Raw genomic sequence first — 20,323 nt, forward strand, 5'->3', positions numbered from 1 at the left:
CATCATATTTGTCTCCAATGATCTTATTAGGTGCATGATGTCTTTTGGCATATCTTGCTAACATACATTCTTTGGATTTGAAATGAGTTCCATAGTTTTCATCATGAACTTTAGTATCAAGCTTGGGTCCTACTGGTTGTGACTCAGGTCCATCAGACTTAGTTTTAACTAGCTTGGTAGCTTCTGACTGTGACTCAAGTCCTTTAGACTATGACTCGGGTTGCACTATCTACAACTCAACAACTATTGGAGATTTTGGGGACTCAAGAGGTGAAGCCTCCTTTCTTTTAGATAAGTTTGGCAGGGTATCAGGTTCATAGTAAACAAATCTTCTACAATCCTTTGGCCCTTTGTTTCTTTCCTCTTCACTCTTTTATGCAAAATCATCAATTCTCGCATGTGCAATTTGTATGATTTTATGAGTAGAAAAATTCAAACATTTGTATTCTTTACTTCTACAAGAGTATCCTAGAAATATTCCTTCATTACCTTTTACATCAAATTTTTCTTTTCTAGATCCTTTCAAAATATAACATTTGCTACCAGATACTTTCAAGTAACTCACATTAGGTTTGTAACCATACCATAGTCCATAAGAAGTTTGATTTGAATCTTTCTTCAACTAAACTCTATTCAAGGTATGAATTGTAGTGCTAATAGCTTCCTCCAGTATTTGATTGCAACATTATTTTCTATCATCAATGTTCTTGCACAATCCATGATGGATCTATTCCTTCTTTTAGCTATACCATTCTACTGAGGTGTACCAGGGGCTGATACTTGTGTATTAATTCCTCTTTCAATGCAAAAATTATTGAATTCATTGGAGATGAATTCACCACCTTTGTCTAATCTTAAACATTTCGATCTCTTTCCATTTTCTTTTTCTACTCTTGCCAAATACCACTTGAACTTTTGAAAAGCTTCTAATTTTTCTTTTAGATGCATTATAGTCATCATTCTAGAATAGTGATCAAAAAGAATGAAAAACTTATCTCCACTATAACTCTCTATTCCAATAGGTCCACATAAGTTAGTATGCACAATTTCTAAGACTTCTTCTGATTAATAGTTTTTTCTTTTGAAACTAGTGTTTCCCATCTTATTAATTTGGTAATTATTGTATAAACCCATATTAGGTTTCTTCAAACCAGGAATACCTCCTAATATTCTATGTTTTCTTATCTTAACTAGATTATCAAAGTTTATATGACATAGTCTTTTGTGCCATAACCAACTTTTTTCTACTTGAGCAATAAAATATGGGCATTCACTGAGATCAAGATAAAATAGATTACCTTTTGTTTGCTTGCTAGATCCTACTAGATTTCCTTTTCCATCCATAAATTCTATCTTGAATCCAATGTTATTCAATTGTGCCACACTCAATAGACTATGCTTTAATCCTTCAACACAATAAGCATTGTCACACACAAGTTCTTTAGTTAAATAAATACATCGTTTTTCTTTTAGTTTACAAGGTTCGTTGTTTCCAAAGCTTACACTACCTCCATCATAATATTCCATGTGCTCATTCTTTGTTTTATCTCCAATCATATGATTTGAATAGCCAGTGTCAATAATGAATGTATCATTTTTTCTTACATGAGAGATAAGTTCCATATTATCTCCTTCATCATCAGATTCATCCTATACAATAATATATACCATTTCATCTTCACTGTTATCAAAATGTTTCGCTATAAAATAAGATTTCTTACCTTTTTCCTTGAAGTTCTTGAAATCCTTCTTTGCTTTGTGCTTATTTCTTTTCTTTCCATATTTTTTTTTCTCTATTTGGACACCTTGTAGTAATATGACCAACTTCTTCATAAGAAAAATAGATTAGAGGAGCTTTACTTTGTACTTTCCTCTACCTTTGGAATACTTTCTTACAAGTAGGGCTTCAACAACTTCAAGATCACTATCTAAAATCTCTTTTGATTCTTCTTCTTCACTTTCTAATTGATCATACTTTGATTTCTTACTCTTTTTCTTGAGTGAGAGTTTAGCTTCAAATGCAAACTCAATAACTTTTGAACTAGGAACATAGTTATCAAAGTTATCTAACTCAAAAGCTGTCAATCTTCCAACTAGAGCATCCAAAGATATTTTATTATTTGGATCACATCTTATTTCTTGAATATTAGACACTCTAATTGCATAAATAGGAAGAAGAGTTCTAAGTACCTTGCTTACAACTATTTTTTCTTCAATATCTCCTCCAGATGCTTTGATTATTTCCACATATTTTGCAATGTTCTCATCTTCTCTCATTTTCATCTAATCAAAATGATCTCTAAGAATTTTAGCCTTAGCTCTTCTTACATTTTCATCTCCTCCATAAATGATTTTTTAGTTTGGTCCACATCTCATGAGTTGTTTTGTAATCTTTGACTTCATCAAATTTAGAATAACTAAGAGCAAATGCAATATCAATCATCATGATGTTATGATTCTTCTTTTCAACAATATCTTAAATTGATAATGTTCCAGTGGGATTCTTGTATTCAACATCAAGATATTTTTACCTTGAATCACTAATAGTAGCCAGATAGAACCTCACAAGTCCTTGCCATGCTAAAAAATTATCTTTGTTGAGCTTGGGAATCTCTCTTTTGTAAGACATCCTGATCTTTATCTTAGGTTCTTGAAACCTTCTCTACAAACACCAAAAGCTTTGATACAAATTGTTGAAAATATAAGAGGATTAATTGAGAGGGGAGGGGTGAATCAGTTACCACTAAAATAAATATTGAATACTGCTAAAGCTCGGTAAACATACATAAAATGTTGTAACTCGATAAGTACTAATTATGCAAATCTTTAAATTTTATCTATGATTACCATTACATTAAGTTAGTTCAAAAACATAAAATAAAATAGCATGAACACATTTGACACTAGGATTTAACGTGGAAACCCAATTTAGGAAAACTACCAATTGTAACTAGTTACTATTTTCACTCTTTTGAAGTGAGTCCTGTTAGGAGCTAGAACCTGTTAAAGGTTACAGAACACACTATTAGGTGTGACCCTGTTAGAGGATTTAATTACCCTATTAGGAGTGGCCTTGTTAGAGGTCTTTAGAAAATTCAAGAGAATTGCCACCTTGTTAGAGGATTTACAAATAGCTATTAAGCTAACTCTGTTAAGAGATTTAGATCACTATTACAATGTTAGAGAGTAACAATGAGATGACCTGATTTGAATGCACCAAATTTCTGATTACAAATCTTGATTCTGGCTTTACGTGATCCTTTCTGATCAAACATATCTTTTCTACTCCACAAGGATATTCTTTTTATCCTTCTAATTTGTTTTTTCTTATCATCATTAAATCTTCCATCCACACACACTCTCTAAATATCAACTTGACCTTATACTTATATATTTTCTATTGTGAAGTCAGATAGAATTAATTTTCATCATCTCAGTTGGCAAAAAAACAATTAAGCTTGATATGCCAAAATAAGAAAATCCTTTGTTAGTTGACCCAGCTCGGTAGACACTAACTCAAAAATGATTTTCCTATGTTAACCAAGAGAACTCAATTAACATTGTATATTCACAAAGTTCCTTTGGTAATCAAGTGAGTTTAGTTAACATTGGTTCCATCCAACTTTTCCTTCATTAACTGAGTGAGCTCATTTAATACTCATCTTTTACAAACTTTCCTTCAATGCTCGAGTGAACTTGGTAGACATTGTCTTCTTAGCCTAGCAAACTTAGGAATGCTTGGTCAACATAGAAAACTATCTTCATTACCCAAGTGAGCTTGGCATACACTGACTAATAATGAAATGACATTTTTGTAACATCAAAGACAATAGACAATTAATCAATTGTATCCAACATAACAAAGGTAGCATAGCTTATCTTTCCTTGGGCATATTGCACAATAATAGGATGGAATTCCAATCGATATGTCTTAGTTCTATCTATCATATTTCAAAGTGTTTATCTATGAATCTAAATTTCTTGGGCACTCCTTAATATTTGAAGGAAATTGGTTTAGGTGCAATATTTTCAGCCATAGAAGATGAAGATGATGCCATTTTTCTACACAAAAGAGAAAGAATAATCAACATTATTAATGACAAGAACCTAATGCAACCTTAAAAAGATGACCTGACTAGTAGAAAATGATTTAAACAAAAGAAACTTATTGAAAAGGACTACAAATGTCTAAAATGTGCATGTGTGTACCTTGTGCACATGGTGCACCTATGCAAGGTGCACAATTTTTATCTAGTGGGACTTTGCGAAAATGCATAATCTAAAATTTACATGTTGCACACATGGCATATGTGCATAACATGCAAATTTTGATGTGAATAAGGGGACTCTTTACTAGATTATGTGCATAATGCACACATTTGGAGGGTGCACACCTCAATTTTGTACCAATGCAAGGTGCTCAATTTTTATCTAGCGGGACTTTGTGAAAATGCATAATCTAAAATTTACATGTTGCACACATGGCATATGTGCATAACATGCACATTTTTATGTGAAGAAGGGGACTCTTTACTATATTATGTGCATAATTCACACATTTGGAGGGTGCACAACTCAATTTTATCTTTAAAAAGGCTTTGACGTAGGTGCAGATGTGTGATCCTATGGAGATGAAAAGTATCCAATGGTGTGAAGGTGCACTTTAGAGATCTCAAGGTGAACAAGTGACTACAAAGAGGTTGGGCCTTATTTATAGGTAGGGAGAGCTAGGGTGTGCACCTCTAAAGGTATCTGAATGCACATGTGTGCATGTGCATCTTCCAGGTCTGAGGTGAGTGTACATGTTGCACACTCTACATGGCTGCACATGCACACATGGTGTGCACTTTCACTTTTTACAGTTAGATATAATTTTTTTACCTAATCAACCCTTTGGTTCTGCTCAAACTCAACTATCTAGACACCCTAAAATGGTTTATACTTAGAGGGAGATCCTGATCCATTGAGGTGCTTGACTAGGTGCCTCAAAAGGGATCTAACACTTGAAAAGAGGGGTTCCCCATTTTGAGACCAAAATGGGGTGTGTGGTGTGAAACCACAATAATGAGGTTGACCATAGTGATGATGATTTTGTAGATGAAGGGAAATCATTTGGGTAATCTAGGTTTAGAACTTTGATATCTTAAAGCTCTTTTACTAGTATGTATATAGCTTAAAATCTTATCATTTGAATAATCTTTTATTTTGGAGATATCAAAATAAAAAATTATTAGATTTTTTGTTAATACTTTTTAAAGGATTATTAAAACAATATCTCACTATTATTAATAACAATTTTAAGGTCAAATATTCTTATTATTCCTAGTAATGAATATCTATTTATTACAGTTATTAGATATTGGATTCTAGTTTGACATACTTCACACTTGCAAGATTTTCTTTTGATTTCTAAGTCTTATTTATTTGTTAACATAGAAGCTTACAAAGATCCTACTTTCTTGGCTTCTAATATTAGGTTATGAAGTGTCTTCTTTTTTATTCCCCTTTGGCTCTCTACTAATTTTCTCTTCCTTTGCTTTGGATTTTCTTTCCATCCTAGGTATTTGTTTTGTTTGTCCTTTCACATTTGTGTTTTTCTTAATTTTTTCCACCCTCTCGATGCTCTCTTTCCCCCCTCTTTTTTTTCGCCTTTTTTCTCTCTTCTATTTTTCTTTCTCTTTTATTTATCTTTCCCTTTTCCTTTTACAAACCCCCACATGCACATACCCCATTTTTCTTTTTCTTTTTCTTTTCTTTTCTCCCTCATTTCTAATCTATATTTGTGCATCCTTTTGCCTCTCTCTCTATCCCCTTTCCTCTAGTTGGCCTCCTATCTTCCCTCTCCTTCCATTTTCTTTCCATGGCTCCTTTAGATTTTAGTCTCTTTTTTGTTCTTTTCAATTTCCCCTTTTTAATTTGTCCCTCCTCTTCCTTCTCTTTGACATGTTTCATTGCTTTATCTTATAGCTTTAGTGCTTAATTTTGATTAAATACAGTTAAGAAATAGTCTTTTTTATCTTTAAATGAAGATATTTATTAGCTATTCTTTCCAAATTATGTTTAGATAAAGTGATGTATGACTCTTTTGGTTCAAAATGGTAAAATATTTATTTTTTTCATGATAGAGTATGTTCTAGATCACGAGGAGCCAAAAAGTGGCGATATAAAAGAAAACCACTTTCCACCTCAACTTGATGAAATGAAAAGGTTTCTTAAGTACATTCTCAACTTTCTAGTGATATATTTATTCTCAAAATATGAGTTCAATAAGTAATTATTTCTTATTTCCTAATGGATTTACCTATAAAGAGTTGATTGACATACTGATTGAAAAATAACTATAACTTTCAAATAGTATAACCTTTTTAAAATCTAAGAGAGGTGTCACATTCTATGCTTTACCTACTATAAGGATTAAATAAACAATTTTCAACTTTAAATTTTTTTGAATGAGTTAAGGTGATCAAACATGTGACTTTTTTATAGTAAAAAGTGTTATAGCAAAAACTTATAAGGTTGTTAGACATGCACCTATGTCTTACTTTTTCTTTAAATATTTATACTATTGCATTGAAATACAAACTTTTGACCAATCAAATTATTATTTTTCAGGAAAGGGCTAGTATTTTAGAAACTCTATTAAATTTCCTACAAATTCTATTGTTAAAATGTTTTGATATAAGGTTCATAAATTTTTCAAAATTTTATGTCAATTTGACTAATGTTGATTTGCTAATTTTCATTGCCACCTAAGGCTATAGTTTGACATATCATGATCATACACATACTTGATGATCTAGCTATGTTGTATCTCTAATAGATTCTTATATATAAAGTGATAAACATAATTGGAGATTAACTTTTATCAAATATCTCTAGTCTATACCTATTTATAAGAATACTATTGAAAAAATAGATTTAAAGGATGAGTTAGCTCTTATTAATTTATGAAAAAGATGTAATTTTGCAATTATAGATCATATATATATATGGTATAATATCAATGGAAAATAAATAAAGATCCTAAAGAAGTCACCGCTTCTTGTTTGACCAAGAAATTGGACCAAAACTAAGAGAGAAGCAATACCCAAAAGTAGACTTATGATCTTGAGAATTGCCTACCCAATATGAGTCTGTATAGCCCACAAAGTCAATATTCACACCCACTGCATAATGAATCCCATAATTGTGAGTACCTTGGATGTAATGAAGAATCCTCTTAGCTACTTTACAATGTAGCTCATGTGGTTCCTACATAAACCTAGAAACCATTCCCACAACATATGAAACATCATGCCTTGTGTGAGTCAAGTATATGTGGCTACCAACCAATTGATGACACAAGGTAGCATCAACCAAGGGTGAAGAAAAAGAAGCCTCAAGTTTGACCTATGAGAGAAATGGAATCGGTGTAGACTTGTAGTTGGCCATGTCAAAGGTGGAGAGAATATCAAGAGCATACTTAGGCTAGCCAATAAATATACCAGAATTTGATTGAGAAATCTCAATCCCTTAGATGTAATGAATAAGATCAAATTCAGATATTAAGAATCAATCATGAAGGGCTTTTTTTAATATCATATGAAATGAGTAACTCCCTATGATCAACAAGTCATAAAAATAGAGGACAAGGAAGGTGAGAGTATAATCCCACTACAAGATGTAGACATTTGGATGAGAATGACACTGATTGAACTCAAATGATAGAAGGAAGGATTCTATCTTCACAGAGCTTATTTAAGGCCATATAGGGACTTTCAAAGGTAGAAAACAAGTGTAGGATCCTCAGTGAACCCTTATGGTTTCTCTATATAGATCTCTTCTTGAAGGTCACCATGAAGAAATGCTCTTCACATCCATCTGATGAACTGCCTAATGATGGGATGTAAAAATGGAAAGGATAAGTAGGATAGAATTCATCTTTGTAACTGGTTCAAAGGTTTTTGAGAAGTCAATTCTATGAACCTAAGAGAATCTTTTGGCAAGTAGGTGGGCTTTATAATACTTATCAACTAACACATCTACTCCAAATTTTTTTCGATAGATTCACTTGCACCAAACAAGTTTTTTTTCCTTGGGAAGAGGGACTAAATCCCAAGTACGATTCATCTCTAAGGAACTAAACCCATGTTGTATAGTAGTTGTTAAAAATAGGGAATACTAAGAGGGGGTATGAATTAGTATTCTACAAAATTTTGTTACCAATTGGATATTTTTTATTAATTTGAACCATGCATAAGAAAATTAAACAAGTAATGTTGAATAGTGAGAGTAACCATTCATAAAGAGAACTCATAACAACATATTTTGTTAACTAGGGAAACCCTAGACAAGGGAAAACCCCAGTGCAAATGATACCCACAAAGATATATTGATATATATTCCTTGTTAGATGATGAACACTTTTAGGAGTCTATAAACACATTTAGTACATAAGAGTTCCTATTAGGAGACTTTGAATCCTTTTTAGGAGATTCCAACCCAATTAGGAGTTGTGGTATAATGGATGCAAGAAGTGCTCACTGCCCAAAAAAGTAATTTATCCTCTAAGTTCCTCAAATATAGAAATATAGATGTTGTACCTTCTTTTAGCTGATCTCTAAGCTTAGCTCGACCTCAAATCACAAAATCAGGTTATCAAAAACTCACTTTTGCATAAGATGCAAAACTTTGCATTAATATCTTTCATATATCACTTCCAAAATAATTTTGCAAGATGCATTTGCATAAATAGCATGCCTTTTCACAAATTGCTGCTAGGTTAGCTAGGACCAAAATAAAATTTTCCAACTTAGAGTAAATGTCTAGGATGTCATCCCTAATTGGTCAAGTAATTATATTGTAAACAAAATAATTCCTGTACCTTTCATTCCATTGTTCTATAAATCTTAAATATATCTTTTCCATACTAGCTGTACTGATGTCCATGGTTATACACATCATCATCGACATGTATACTATTTCCATATATCTCCTCTCTCAAAAAAAAAATCATATAAACAAGTTCTACTTCAAATGTTGTTCTTTTTTCCTATCTAACAAACACATAACTACATTCAGAAGAACTTAAATAACAAGTGTCAGAGTTAGTATTCATACAAGCAATGTTAGCCACATGTTCTACTCACTTCATTCTTCCTCCATTTAACCTTGCTAGTCATATTATGATTTTGGCAATAGGTTGCATGCAAAATAATACAATACACATAAACCATTTTCATACTTTGACAATTTTCAAAGTACCAAAAAGCTAAGTATCTTTATTTTTGAGGTTTACTACAAGTATGTACATCCTTTGTTGCCATTAATGATAATATTTAAATATCTACATATAGTCAATTGTCCTAGCAAAGTAGGGAAAATTAGCTAAGTATCAAAAAACTTTACCAAAACTAACAACATTACTACACTTACCATCTATCACAAATGCTTCATCTTCATTTATTACAAATGCTACCCCTTTTGATATGACTACAAAAGCATAACTTTCTTATAATTTTCTCATTCAACTTCTCCCCTTTGACATCAATGACAAAGGTTGGAATGTCCAAAAATTGTCAAAAAATTATGTTTAACTACTATCAAAATTTGTCAAAACTTCTATCTCGATGCCTCATGCAAATATCATCTTTATGCAATCATCAAAATTTTCCTTTAGAATGCCCATACCTTTCTCCCTTGTGTCCTTGACTACTTCAATAGTAGTGAGAACTGCACATAAGGCATATGATGCAATCTCAACCACATTAAGGTCAAAATATATGAAATTGGAATAAGTGTCCTTTCCTTTAACACATTCCTTCAATTTTCTCTCAATCATTAATAGTTTCAAAGCTATAGATTCTCTAAAATTTGATAATCTTCTCAAATTTTTTATCTTTTTCAAGTTACATTTTCTTGATGTCAATCTGAACACCAGCAACTTGTCATTCAAAATCATCAACTCTACTAGAGGGTTGTTGTGATTGACTTGTTAGAGATTCTAGCTCACTTGGATTTCCTTAAATCTTATTATCTAAATCTTTAGTCAATTTGTGAGATAAATTACATTTAATGTATAATACCTTGCCATCTTGTTGACATCTTTGGATTTCCTTGATATAAGTATCAAGACTTAGCAAATCATTATTTATGTTCTAACAAAAAGTGTTAAAAATATTAGCATCATGAGAAATTTGAGCCTTAGACTCTGCAATAGTTAACAAATCTATAAACTCATTATCAAAAGATTTTACTGTTGCTTTGACTCTCTATTCAGGGTCTGCTTTTGTATGTTTGGCTACTAATGTTCTATGCAATCTATCGGTCACCTCCATTAATGTCCTTTGTAGACTCTTGACTTTCATGTTCTTCTCAATCAACTTGGAGAAAGATGAGATCAAGTCAGATTCATCATCATCATCACTTGTAAGGTTGGCAAGAGATAGTGGAGTGGATGAGCTAGATGCTTTAGTCTCATCTTCCTTTTGTTTCTTCTCTGTTGTCTCCTTTTGCAAGTTGTGATCGACTTGATCTAGAATGTTTTCGGAATGGGACTCAAGTAAATCACAACTCGCAAAAGGATCATCCTCAATATTAATAGTGATATTTTTTTGATCAATTTGCATTTTATCACCACTTACTGATAGTTTTGAAGTTTTCTCTATAATGGTAGGTGTTGTCTTTAGCTAAAACATCATTTTATCGGCGGTTGTAATTGTTTCATTTCTTATGACATTCTTCTCACCTCCCATAAAAAAATGGCCTCATCTTACTTTGTAAGGTGCTAGATTGTTCATTAATTTCTTGATTTCTTCTTCATCATTAGTTTTGCACAATTTTCTTATCATGAAATTCTAAAGTTCCATGTCTTCTTCACGAACTAGTGCCTTCTTTTCTATAAGTCTATCATAGACTTTTTGATTCATAGTTCCTTCAATGTCCTCAAGTTTCAAATTGTTAAGAATCATAGATCTCATAGTAGAGATATCAAACTGCTCTTTCTCAATATCACTATACAAATTATAAAACTTATTCATTTGCACAAATTTCCCCTCATTAGCAATAGTTGTGTTAATTTTTTGTATTTTTAATTTCCAAGGTTGCCTTGTTTTAGATGTTGACTTCTTAAAAGCAATAACATTCTTAGGTTGTTAACTTCTTCTTCCTCCTCTTCTTCCTCACTAGAATCTGTAATTGCCAACAATGTTTTTTTCATTTTCTCAAGTCTATTAGCCTATTGCTTGTCTCTTTTTTATTTGTGAGTCTCAACTTTTACTAGCCTTTTAGACTCTCTTTTGGGTTCACATGGTTGCTTGGTTGATACAACACATATGGGATACTTTTCTCTATAGGAATCACTATAATGGATATACCTGATGCTTGACCAACTAATAGAGGTGGCACATACATCACACCTAGTTCGTCAATTTTTTTAAGTCCAGATATTGTTTGTTTAACTGCTTGTGATTCTCTTTCTATCATACTAGCCTCAATCAATTCTTTCTTCACCATAGTCTCAATCTTATTATGAGATTCCTTTTCTAAAGATACCTAATAAGCTAACTAAGTTATCTCTTCATATGTTCCAAATCTTTATGAGACTCTATCCTTTACAAAGTTCAACAATAGATCAATGTAACCAATAGCTACATCATCACTCAATTCATAACCTAAGGGTTCAAGAAATGTTTCCCTTGGTTCTACTACTTCAATATAAGTTAGATCTGTATCTACCACAAAGCATATGTTGTCCTTAAATCTATCAACAATTGCTAGTGTAATTATGAATCTTTGTTTCATTTCATTCTAGAATGTTCTCATAATAAAATTGCCACTTTGCAAGATTTTATCTATAGGATGCCTTCTACATACATCTATTATCTTATCCATAGTACATATTTCACTACTTATAGTCTCTATAACTGATAGAAATGGAAATCTTTTAAGTACAAGAAAGAAAATATGATTGATTAGTGACTAAAATTTGAATACACCATTCTTAATTGTCTTAATTTTTTCTAGATTTGCAATGGAGTTGTATTCTCAAAATCTCACTCAAATTTACTTGTTCTTTCTCAATACAAATCTTGTAGGCTGCATAGATAAACTATGTTGATAACTCATCACTCTTAGAACTTGCACAAATAGAATATGCAATGATTCTACTCAAGAATCTCACATCATGTTGTCTAATGGTGTTGATCACCATTGCCTTGCCATTATAAACTACTCTAGTATTGAGTTCAACTTTCTTCTTGACTAATTTCTCACCAAAAGGTATACTACCTTGTTTGGTAAGACTAGTAACCTCATGAATAAGGTTAGAAAATATGTCAAATAAATTATCTCCCATCCAAAACTTCCCATTATGAATTTTGCTAAATATAATTTGAGTCCATTCTTTGTTATTAAGTTCATAGTAGAAGTAGTATCAAAATAAATCTAAATCTTTTAGATGTTCAAATCTGGGATTTATAGTCATATCATGGTTGAAAAAAAATTCCATATCCTTGTTCATAAATTCACCTCTAATAGTTCCAAACTTGCTAGACAAGTAACTTCCAATGTCTTCCAAGTAAACTACATTGTTTAGAGTTGTTGATAGAGCCGAACTAAGGTTTCCTTCTAAGGATTTCACAAGGACAACCTTCAATTTGGGTCTCTCAATATTCTTAACATTGTGAGCTATTTTCACATCCATTATTTCAACAAATAGAAATTTATCAAAGAAATTTTATGTGAAAAATGATAAAATACCTTTTTTGAAGTAGGGTTTTTCTTGAAATCACTTCAACAAATCTCTTCTGAGTGATCTAAGCTTTTGAGATGATCACAATGTGAAAATAATCAAGTTCATAATCTATTTATTTATCTAACATGAGCTACATTAATTATATACTTTGCTAAAATGCAAAAAGCTATTAATTTCATTCTAAAATCAAATATCTACTCAAAATCATCGGTCTAATCTTCAAATGCTACCCAAGGTTAACCATCACTTCCTTTCATCATGAAAATGCTCTACAAATATTTGCTCCATGAAATTTACTATGAAAAAATAGATTTCATCTTCTGTCATAGAATAAGCTTTCTCTATTGTAACATGAACTCTTATTTCCTTCGTAACTTCTTTTGATAAGCTCCAAATTACAAGCAAGCTTAGCTACATTCTAAACTCATCTAAATATGTCTCTTTTCTCAACCTTGCTACTCATAGTTCAATCTCTAAATGAAATTTCAAATTTTGTTGTTATAAACAATCTTAATTCAACTTGGTTGAATCAAACTAGATTACTAACTTTAGTCTTTCTTTTTTTTTCATTATCTAACTTGTCCTTGGATTCAATAGTTAATCCCTATACAAATGTCCCATCAAGTTCTTCTCGAAGTTCACTAACTACATTTATTTGACCTTCATTATCTTTCTTAGTCCTGAAGTTCCTTTCATGATTCTTTTTGTCATTTCCAAAGTTTATTTCATTTTTCCTTCTATTTCTAAAGTTTCTTCCATTATTCCTTCTATCCATTCTACAGTACTTCTCTATATGTCTGAAGTTGTTGCATAACTGACATACTAGGGTTTTGCTTCTAGGATTCTATTGATTAATAGGTGCTTGACAATTCTAGGTTATGTGTCCAAAGTTGTTACACCTATAACACACAATTTATTTTCTTTCTTTATAAGGTCTTCTTTGTCTTAATGTCCTCTCATTTTGATCTTCTTCTATCTGCAGGGTTAGTATTCCCATACGTACTACTATTCCTTTTATCATTATCATATTTAGGTTTCTTACAATTAATTTCTTTATGACCAATGCCATTAAAATTCTGAAAATAAAAATTCAGAACATGATTAAATGAATTATTTGCACAATCTCTTTTCATATGACCTATTTCATTACATGAAAAACACTTACCTCAAAATTCATACTTGGTTTCTTTAGGAGATTCAATTTTCTTAGGTTCATCCAATTTCTCACTTTCCTTGTCTTGGCCAACTTCTTTAGATTTATTAGAAGATTGATTGGATTCAATCTTATCATCAGATTTATCATTTTATTTCAGATCTAATCCACTTCCAAGTTTCTTCATAGACATTTTAAATAGGTAATCAAGACTAGGCTTATCATTTGTAGGTCTTTGCATTGACATTTATTCATCAAGATTTTCTCTACTAGAATACAGTTTTTCAAGTTGTAGCTTGCTCTAAGTTAGTTCACCTTTCACAATAGTATTGTACTTTTTAAGTTCTTCATGATCTACTTTTAGTGCTTCAAGTTTAGATGTCTTCTTTAATAGATTGGCTCTAAGATTTGAATTTTTAATCTTTAAATCAGATTCAACTTTGTTGGGATCATTCCTCAAACTCAACTTTAGATTTTTAATCTTCAATTCATGCTTCAAGATCTTGTAATCTTTCTTTAGCTTTCCATATTCATCATCACTAATTTTAGATTCAATAGATTCAGGCTTGGATTTGAGATGTTCAATCTTGTCCTTCAGTTGACCAATGTACACTTTGGAGTCTTCATATCTATTTTTAAATTTATGTCTTTCTTCAGTAAGGGGATCAATTTGTTCAAATGCCTCTTCAAGGTCCTTCATCAACTATTCCATATCCATAGTTATCTTACTCAACTTGTTAGGGCTCTTCTAAGCAACTATGCTTTGATACCAATTGTTAGAAATGGGGAATACTAAGAGGGAGTGAATCATTATTCTACAAACTTTTGTTACCAACTAGATATTTTTTATTACTTTGAACCATCCATAAGAAATTAAATAAGTAATGATGAACAATAAGAGTAAACATGCATAAAGGGAACTCATTACACCATATTTTGTTAATTAGGGAAACCCTAGCTAAGCAAAAACTCTAGTGGAAATGATGTCCACAAAGATATACTAATATATATATATATATATATATATATACTAATTAATTAGGGAACATACATAAAGGGAACTCATATAAGAGTAAACATGCATAAAGGGAACTCATAACACCATATTTTGTTAATTAGGGAAACCCTAGCTAAGCAAAAACTCTAGTGGAAATGATGTCCACAAAGATATACTTATATATATATATATATATATATATATATATATATATATATATATATATATATATATATATATATATATATATATATATAATAAGAGGATGGACCTTATTAGGAGTCTATAAACACATTCAATATATAAGAGTCTTGATTAGGAGACATTGAATCCTTGTTAGATGATTACAACCCTATTAGGAGTTGTGGTACAATGGATGCAAGAAGAGATTACTGCCTAAACATGCACTTTCATTTATAAGAAGAGCTAACTGCCCAAACAAGTAATTTATCCCCTAAGTTCCTCAAATACATAAATATAGATTTTATACCTTTTTTAATCTAATCTTTGACCTCAGCTCAATCTTGGATCACAAAATTAGGTTATCAAAAACTTGCTTTTGCATAAGATACAAAATTTCACATTAATATCTTTGGTATATCACTTCCAAATAATTTCATAATATGTCTTTGCATAAATACCATGCCTTTTCACAAATTGCTACTAGATTGGCTAGGACCAAAATAAACTTTCCCAAAGTTTAGAGAAAATATCTATGATGTTGTCCCTAATTGGTCAAGTAATTATTTTATAAACAAAATAATTCCTTTACCTTTCATTCTATTGTTTTGTAAATCCTAAATATCTCTTTTCTATACTGTATGTATTGATTTCCAAGGTTATACAAAACATCATCAACATGTATACTATTTCCATATATCTTCTCTCTCAAAAATAGCATCGTATAAACAAGGTATACTTCAAGTGTTGTTCTATGTTCCTACCTAATAAACACATATTTGCATTACTAAAACTTAAATAACAAGTGTTAGAGTTAGTATTCCTATACACAATACTAATCACATGTCCTTCTCACTTCATTCTTCCTTCATGTAACCTTGCTAGTCATAATATGATATCAGCAATAGCTTGCATACAAAATAATACACTGCTATAAACCATTCTCATACTAAGACAATGTTTAGAGTACCAAAAATCTAAGTATCTTGATTTCCAAGGTTTACTACAAGCATGTACATCATGTGTTATCATTAATGACAATATTTACATATCTACATATAGCTAATTGTCAATAGTAGTATGCTACTCAAGAATGCCAGAAGTTGTAGCAATAAAGAGATGTGGAGCTTGCTTGAACTAATACCTTTTTCTTCTTTCATCTAAAGGCTCACCAACCCAATTGCATGTTGATTCTAACATCTATCAATCCTAACGAGGCCCAATATCTAGAGTGTGTGGAGAATATAGAGCAGAATTATTCTCTAAATCATGATTAGAGGAAGATGGATCCCCATCATCATCATTTAAAGTAGAAGAAGATTCCTCATCTAGAATAGGAGGATCAAGAACTTTAGAAGAACTATCATCATGCAATCATAATGTCTCCAAAGGAATGAATCATGAAGAATTGGAGGTATTTTCCTCAAAGCAAACACTCCTCTCAATGAAAAGCTAATGTGTAATGGGATTAAGAAGCATATAGCCTTTGACACCATCTAGATACCAAAAAAATATGTAGGGCCTACTTTGTGGACCATTTCTTGTGTTTCTCTGCTAGAATATGGGCCCATGTCAAAGACCCAAACAATTGAAAGTGTTTAACTATAGGTTTTTGACTAGTGCAAGCTTCAAAAGGAGTTACCCTCTCTATAGCTTGATGAGGAACTTGATTTTAATGTAACATGCATAGTTTATGGCCTCAGCCCAATATTGATGTGCTAATGATTTGGAGTGGATCATACTATTAGCCATTTCCTTTAAGGATTTATTTGTCTTTTCTACAAATCTATTTTGTTTTGGACTATAGGGAATCGTGTGTTGAAGATAAATTCCTTTTGAGATACAAAATTTCTCAAACCTTTGGTTCACATATTCCCCACCATTATTTGTGTGCATGACCTTGATGAACTTACTAGTTTTTGCCTCTACAAAAGCTTTGAATTCTTGGAAATGCTCAAAGACTTCAGAATTTTTTTTGAGAAAATATATAAATGTGTATTGGGAAAGATCACAATTGAATGTTAAAACATAATTGGCTTTTCTAAAAGAAGGATATGGAAATGGTCCTGTTAAATCACTATGTACTAGCTCCAAAAGTTGTGTGGCTCTCCATGCTTTGCCTTTATCAATTTTTTCTTGAGGATATTTTCCAAGAATGCATTCTTGAAAAAATCCATTAGAAAATTAAATATAAGGAAACTATGTAACCAAATGATGTTGAATGAGTTGTTGCAAGTAGCAATAGTTCAAGTGGCCAAACCATTGATGCCACATATGAATCACTTCATCAAAGTGAGTGAGTAATGCAAGTGAAGGTGAATCAAGAAAAAAGTAAGAGAATTGATACAATATTGATTGATGTTCTTCATTTCCCATTGTAATTGTTGACCCATTTCTCATCTCACTAATAACCACTATATCTATAGTAAACTGAACCCACTTGTCAGATCTTATGTGAGTGATCTAATAAATAGATAGGAGATTAGTTGACAAATATGGAAGACAAAGAACATTATGAAATTTCCCTTCACTCGTGTCAACAAACTCTCTCCCATGCACTTTAGTAGGAGTTTCATCACTCAAGAGAAAGGATGACATAAAACAAGACTCCAATTAGGAAAAACACTATTTTGATGAATCCATGAGGTGTGATGCACCTAAATCAATAATCCATTAAATTTTTTTGAGAGGCAAGAACTATTATGGCCTTACCCTTTTTATTTCCTTTTCTTGATTCCTTGGAAGATTCTTGGGATGAATTTGACTTGACTTAATCAGGCACTTTGATATTGTTCCTTTCAACAAGATGGGACAAATGATCAATTTGCTTCTTCAAACATTTATGTTCATCATGACCAAATTTCTCACAATAGGAACATGTTTTTCTCTCCTTCTTGGGCTTATTTCCTTTTGAAGAAGATGTGTCATTTACTACTCTTGGAGTAGAAAATTTATTTTCTTGCTTTTTTTATGCTTGTTACTTTTGTTTATTTTCTTTCTTAGTTTTCCCTCTTTGCTCTTTTGTTCCCTAATTTGTAGTCAAGGCATGAGACTTAGATGTCTTGATCATGCCCTTATGGATCAACTTATCCTACTCTTTTTTGGGTTCATTTGAAAACTCATTAGCATAAGGCATTGTGTAGTTGTTTCCTAAGACTTTTAGTAGCATAGAAGGAAGAGACAAACATAGAATATGTAGGACCAAGTTTGGAAAGAATACTTAGGAGTAGATGTGAATTTTTCTTCTCAATTCCATATTCTTTTAACTATAATCTAAAAGATTTCAACTTAATGAAGAAGTCTTGATTAGTATCAAATTTACATGGATTTAATCCTATCAATTCATTCTCTAATTAATGCCCTCTCAATTCATCTTGCTTTCCAAATAATCCTTCTAATACTGTCCAAACATTATTAGGATTTTTAGATGATTCCAAATGAAAGATAAGATCTTGAGATATAGACATGCACAAGGTATCATATGCTTCATCACATTTGTTGTGTCATTTAGACTTTTCTACAAGTAGTGTTGGTTCAATTTTGAAACCCATTATTACTCTATACAACCCTAACTTCTAAAAATAGATTGTCATTTTAGACTTCCACTCATAGTAGTCATAGCATGTGAGTAAATTTATTGTTCATTGATCCATTTTAGTGCAAAAATAAAGATTGTTGTGCAGAATGAATGAGAAGAAAGGTATACACAAGAGAGCACAAACAAAAATACCACTCCCCCCTGCCTTTACTAGATCAAAAATCACCCTGTAAGATGAAATTATTTTGGCACTTTATAATTTAGTGCATATAAAATTTCCACTTTTGAAAAATATGGATCAAAGTGGACTTGATTTTGCAATTAAAACTTCCAATCTAAAGGAAATGAAGATGTATTCATTCTAGACAAAGGATTTTTATGAATCCAAACCATTACAAGTGCCAATTTTGGCGAAAGGATGAAAGTAAAAATTTCTTCCAAATAAGACTACCTTATTATAGAATATTTGGATTCTTCCCAAAAAATCATGCACTTTAAAAAAAAATGGCACTCCAAAATATGTTTGTATGAGCTCGTACGATGCTCCAAAAGTTACAAAAAGTAGGATTACATAGGTAAAATCATGGAAGCATGAAATATTGGATTATTATATACATCCAAAACTCCAAAATCATACCACCACTAAATTATTTGGAAATCTCTACCCCAAATTTTAAAACATTGCATCTAATTTTGAGTCTAGATGAACAAGTTATGGCCATTCAAACTTAGACTACTAAAATAAAAATGTAATTGAATAAGGGTAAACCAAAAAAAATGAGTTTAAATTTGATAGCCAAATTAGATGTCACATGAAGAAGAAATCACTTATGATGATGGTCATACACATATCAAATTTAAGATAGTGTAGTCGAGCCATTTGTATAAAATAAATATCCCACATGCATGGGCAAAGTGGGTTTCAAGAACTTTAAATAGAGCAGCACAACACTTAAAAATAAAAAGTAATGGCTAGTGGTCAACCATTGCAACATATGACTACATGTGGGCCCTATTTATTGGCTTATTAATTTGGTCAGTTAAAAGGTTACCACATTGGTCAAGGTGTGTGGTTGGTAGGCTGAAATGTGGGCAGCTCACATTGCAAAATGGTTGAGGCTCCCATTTGAAGTGGTTGGCCACCTTTTTTGAAAAATATATTTTATTTAGTTTTTCAAACATCTATTCTAGCCTTGTTTTGTGTGCCAACACTATGGGAATTTTTTTGTTCCCACCAAAATAGGACGTATTATTAATGAAAAATTATCTCTCAAACATTCTACACACAATGGAAGGGTCTATTTGGCCTAAAAATGCTCTATTTTGCATGACCTACTCTAGATTTGAGCTCCAAGCATGTGTTTGTAATTGATGCAAATTGACTCTAATTTGGATGAAATAAAAGTTAATTTTAACTTTTTTGAACCTTCTAGATGCAATAAAACTATCATAATGGTTCTATGAATCCACTAGAGTGTTGCAATTAACAAATTAAGAAAAAATACATATGTGCAAAAGAGGGATTATTGTGTCTTCATAAATCCTGTCCAATTCTCCAATTAATATAAAAATATAAGAGAAAAGCATACAGGATTTACCAAGACCTCTAATAAAAGTAATCTACTCTTTCAAAATTTTTCTTATACCATGTTAGAATATTTATAAAATAAATAAAAACTAGAATCTAATGAAAGAAATAGATTAATCAAGGGGAAATAAAAT

This window comes from Cupressus sempervirens, chromosome 9, assembly GCF_028749045.1.
Source record: "Cupressus sempervirens isolate cs-2001-9-10 chromosome 9, ASM2874904v1, whole genome shotgun sequence".
NCBI classification, from domain to species: Eukaryota; Viridiplantae; Streptophyta; class Pinopsida; order Cupressales; family Cupressaceae; genus Cupressus; species Cupressus sempervirens.